We start from the raw sequence: 6,000 nt of genomic DNA, 5'->3' as shown, positions 1-6,000 counted from the left end.
GTAGAACAGTTCAGTGCTTAGGCCTGATGAAATACAACAGCCCATTCTCACATGCAATTACTGACAATATTCTCATGCTACACCACCATAACCTACCTGAACTAATCACAAGCCTATTATACATATCCAGCCACAATAAATAACTTTCACATCATTGCTAAGCTGTCTGGGGAGCAATCAAGACTTCATAAATAACTCCCATGAACACTGCCTCTCAGTGATGATGCTTGCCTTGCTTCATCTTTCTTTGGCGGTGTGCAGAGCTCTGAAACATCTCCACACTAAACTACTTTCTCTCAACTGCAGTGGATCAAAAAGTTTCATATATTTGTCTGCAGTGTTCCTGTTTTAGCCTGAACCACCTGCTGAATTCTGCTGTCCAAAAAGGTATTAAAGGGGGTGTGTGTAGTATTTCTACTGAAATGCTTCAACCTAAAAATATCAGTGTTTGGGCCCAGTCCCAATTCACCCCTTAGCCCTAACCTTACCACCCCCCCCACCCCCCCTTGGCCCTTGTACTTGGCACTACCCCTTGAAATGGAGCTGCAAGGGGTAGGTCAGTGGCTTTTTGGCTCATGACCCCATTTTAACATCACAAATTTCTGGCGACCCCAGACATTCAAAACAGAGACTTTTTTTTTTTTGTTAAAAATTAATTTGTTTTTCATCATGTAATAGTTTGCTACACTGTGTTGCAAATAAACATGAATTTTAGACGACATTTAGTCTATATAATGTATATTATTATGGACGGAGGCAGTAAAGCCAGGTGTAGATTACTGCACAAAGTGAGAATTTGATTTTCCTTGGTCAGGATATGCACAGTCAGTCCAGCTTGGATTTACAAGACTGACAATTAATACTGAACAAACAAGAACTCAAACTATGAATTATGAAAGAATGAATGAATGAATGAATGAATGTTTATTTCAGTTAAATACAAAATACAAAACACATACATATTTAAAAAACAAAGCAAAAACAAAAACAACAAAACACATACATATTAAAAAACAAACAAACATAAAATTAACACATTTTGTAACTGAAAAAGGAAGAAGCTGAAGCCGGAGGCTAATTATGAAAGAGCTGCAGCATCTGAAACTGATTTATTACAAAATGCACTTGACACATTTTTATTTTAAAAAAATGTAATAACATGGTTCATTATGTAATAACAATCCAAATTAATATAATTTCAGAGCAATTTAGAAGACATTAGTCACAGGAGCTACAGGTAATGGAATCAGAACTTTAACCACACAGTTTAAAGATTAATTTAGCACATTACATTTTCCTGAAAATGAAAATGTGTCAAGTGCATTTTGTAATAAATTTCTCAAATTGTAATAACTTACTACATAATGTGAAAAAATTTACTACATAATGCATTGAGGTAGTTTATTACAAAATGCGTCAGTTTATTACATAATGTGGCTTTATTACAAGATGACGTGACATTCTTATTTCATTTGAACTTTTATTCCACAGGTGTCACACATGCGGCCCGGGGGCCAAATCTGGCCCGCCAAAGGTTCCATTCCGGCCCGCAGGATGAAAGTGCAAAAATTAACCTCAACAGTCAAGCTTGTCCAAATCATTTTGGTTCAGGTTCCACATACAGACCAATGTGATCTCCAGTAAAAATAACAACACAATAACCCATAAATAATGGCAACTAAAAATTTTCTTTGTGAAAAATTATGTGGAAAAAATTTCAGTGAAAAAAATAGCATTACACTGTGAAAATATTTGCATTTACAAAATTATTCTTTCACAATAAAATGCAAATAAATACATAAATAGAAACAAAGATGAACAACCCGAAATGTACAATTTGAACAATATTCTGCCTGTTACTAAATGTTTTGTGAATTTATGGATCCACTGTCATCTTTAGTTGTGTTATAAGAGATGTAATATTGTAGAAACTGGTCAAATTTTAGTTCTAAACTCCAAAATTTTAACAATATTCTGCCTGTTACCAAAGATTTATGTAACATTGTGTGTAATGTACATGTATAAATAATAAGTCGAGGCATAATATTGTTAAAATTGCAGTAATTTTTCAAATGAAATTTCAGTTTTTTCAGGTTATTCACATCATTTTTGTAAAATGTAAATATTTTCATAATTTAATTGTTTTTTTTTGTGTACTAAAACAAAAAGAAAAACTTGGATTTGTCATTATTTATAGGTTATTAAGTCATTATTTTAATGGTTTGGCCCGCTTGAGATCAAATTGGATTGAATATGGCCCCTGAACCAAAATGAGTTTGACACCCCTGTTTTATTCCATAATGGGAATTTATTACATAATGCGGCTCAACATACGTAGCAATGGTTCATTGGTGGTTTTGGTCCTACTCTAAGTGTGTCCTTGTACATGACTTCCTCCTGATGTTGAGAGTTTGGAACATCAATACTACAGAGAACCCATTCTAAAGTAAATAATGCCACACATTTAATCCCAGATGGAAACAAACCCCTGACCCCGGCAAATTTAACGCTATGTTCTGTTGCCTGAGCTGCTAAACTAAAGCAATGTGTTGTTGCATTAATGTGAAAGACTGACTGTGAGGCTCCACGCAGGGAAACCAAAGACCCATCTCCTGCTTTGTATTTCTTTTTTGTTACTGTTTTTCCTCTTCTTCTGTTGCTCTACATGACTTTTCTCGTCAGTTTTACCCATGTGGAATAATTTAATACTCCCAGGATGAGAGCGTGCTTTGCAAATCTGGATCCGTAAAATTATAATGGTAGTTTTGTCACTGCTATGTATGTTTTCGTCATTCCCAATCCATTTCAACAAAGCGTCTGAGGCTCAGTGCTTTCAAACACTTGCTCACATGCTGATAAACCCAAATTGAGTGAGCTGAAAACAAATTAAGCAAACATATTGGATGCACCAAGGATGACAATTTTAGTGACATCCAAGAAACCAGTGCAAATGACAGAATAAAAAAAGGACTGAATAGCAAATGAGTGACACTGAGAAGGTCTTTTTTTTTTTTTTTTTTGCACAAAAAGTTAGGGTTAGTGCTCCAGGTGGGCCATTAGGGAGTTTCATTGCGACGCAAGAGGGGGGTCCGGGTGGCATTATCATCACTTAAAACCCCTGGGAGGACAGACGGTGGAGAGAAGACGATCATCCTCACCAGGGCTGAATACGCAGACAGACACCGAATATTCAGGACAGATCATTAACTGAGTGAAAAGCAGCACGAGTGAATGGGAGTTCAGTGAATGACAAGCCTCCTGACACCAGGGAGCAAAAGTAGAATCTGTTGTCCTCTTTGGGACGGAAAGAAAGACTGTGAATGTCACTTTTGTTGAATGGTCTATTCTTGGTTTCTTATGAAATATATTTTTAGAAAAATGTGCCTTGCAGACAGTCATACAATACAATAAAATCACTCTTTGTAGGTAAAACTGATGAGTAAATCAATTTCTATAGTATATTTCAAGCATTATTTTTTTTTAAATTTTGTTTTATTTATTTTTATTTTATTCTTTTTTATGCGTTTTCTCTTTTTAGAAAAATGTGCCTTGCAGAAAGTCATACAATACAATAAAATCACTCTTTGTAGGTAAAACTGATGAGTAAATCAATTTCTATAGTATATTTCAAGCATTATCTTTTTTTAAATTTAGTTTTATTTATTTTATTTTCTTCTTTTTTATGCATTTTCTCTTTTTTTTTTTTTTTTTTTTTTTTTTTACTTGTCTTGTCCAGCATCATAACAGCAGAATAGTAGTCTGGCTGCCTTTTGGTGCTGAACAATAGTATATGACGCTCCCCTTCATATTCTACTGTCTTTATTATGAGTTTTGTTGAACCACATTTCAATGCCGGACCTGACGTGGGGGTGGGGGAGGGGGTGGCGAAGACCCTCACAAGAAAATATCAACAACAACAATTTTATGCGTTTTCTCGTTGGCTTTTAATCAATGAGTTAGACATCTTTTTTTTGTTTTTACCAGGTTTTAATTTATCTTTATTTTTTATGATGGTTGTATTTTGTTGTTCTTAGCCCATTTTGCATCCTGTGTTTTCACTGTTTTACTTATTTATTTCCTTGTTTTATGATTTGTGTATGGCACTTTGGCCACCTGTAAAGTTTTTAAAGCGCTTTATAAAGATAGTTGGTATGGTTTGGTATGGTTTGGTTTGGTATGGTATGGTATGGTATGGTATGGTATTTCATAATAATGTGTAATTTGTGTGAACTTGTGAGCTTGGAGTGTCTTCTGTGGGAGCTTATCATATCTTTATAATAACAAGTGATGCCATGCAAAACAAACCCCGCCCCTTACACATATTTCACACATTATAAGTAAATGGGAAGATTTTAAAAATTCATAAAAAGAAATTTGAACTTTGACCTGCTGTTTCCAAAATGTAATGAGATCCATTGTGGGTCACTGGCAATCCATAAAGTCAATTTGGTATGAATTCAACCAACAGTTTTGCTACTACAGACATGTGAAATTTTGCCCATTATAAGTAAATGGGAATTAAAAAAAAAAAAAAAAAAAAAATTAAAAAAAAAAAAAAAAATGTAATTTTGACCTACTTTCCCCAAAATATAATGACATTTATTCCGGGACACTGGCAATCTATAAACTAAATTTGGTATGAATTCAACCAATAGTTTTGCTGATACAGACAATTGAAATTTTGCACATTATAAGTAAATGGATTTTTTTTTTTTTTTTTTTAATTCAGAAAAAATTGTAACTTTGACCCACTTTTTTCCAAAATATAATGAGATCTATTCTGGGTCACTGGCAATCTATAAACCCAATTTGGCATGAATTCAACCAATAGTTTTGCTGCTAGAGTGTTAAGAAACAAACAAACAAAGAAACAAACCAAACCAAAAACAATACCCCTTGCTTCCTCTTCAGGGGGTGGGGTGATAATAATAATAATAATAATAATAATAATAATAATAATAATAATAATAATAATAATAATAATAATAATAATAATAAAAATGGACTGGATTTCTGTTGTACTTTTCAAGGCACCCAAATCTTTTTACATTATTAATGATCGCTAACAGGGTGGAACATTAAGCACAATATGTATAATTTTAAATATTGTTTTTACATCTGCCCTAAGGCTATGTGTACACATAGTCTGGGCTTTATAGAAGCAATCATCACATCATCACATCACATCATACACACCTGATCATTTTCAGAAAAGTTTTCATCTTCTATCATGGGTTTAGATTTAGGATAAACAAAGGTTGCACACATTTTCAGAAATAATTGTTGTCAGTGACCTAAACAGGGGTTTTCATGCAAATAACAGGCAAAAACACCTGACAAAAAATTGTTTTTTCCAGATACACAGCTTTGATCTAAATGTGGTAATAAGTCTACAGGAGAATGACATTACCGAGGTCACTTTAAGAACGATAAAATCATGAACTGACAGCCAATCAGAATACATCTGTATTTACAGGTAATTAGATTAGCGACTATCATTAGCCATCTGATTTAGCTTCTATTTATTTTAACACAATATTTGTATGCAGCCACAGTGCTGAAAAACACAGACAGGGAAAGCAAAATAGTGCCAAATACTGGAGGATTATATTGTACTTTTTGATCATTTTTTAAAGACCTTTTGAGATAAATGTTAGCATTGTGTGTTGTGTTTTTGGGAGCCTTTTGAGATAAACTACAACTTTTATTTATTTATTTTTTTTGGCTTATTTAGTGTGTCATGTTTATTTTTGTAAAGGAAGGGGTATAAATAAACCCTTTGTGACTTTTTCACACTGTGAGTTTTGTGGATAAAGTGTAAGTAACACATGTTGACTCAGTTTGCATTCTGCAGATAATTTTTATTCTACAACTGGTGATCAGGATTAATTTTGGGCTCAGACACAGCTGGAGCTCCTGTTTACTGAATAATACTGTTCATCATAAGTTGCATGTAAGCCGACAGTTCACCCTCGCAGTCTTCAAACGAGAAACAAAGGA

Source organism: Sphaeramia orbicularis, chromosome 10 (genome assembly GCF_902148855.1).
Source record: "Sphaeramia orbicularis chromosome 10, fSphaOr1.1, whole genome shotgun sequence".
Lineage (NCBI taxonomy): Eukaryota > Metazoa > Chordata > Actinopteri > Kurtiformes > Apogonidae > Sphaeramia > Sphaeramia orbicularis.
Note: the sequence above shows the minus strand (reverse complement) of the source record.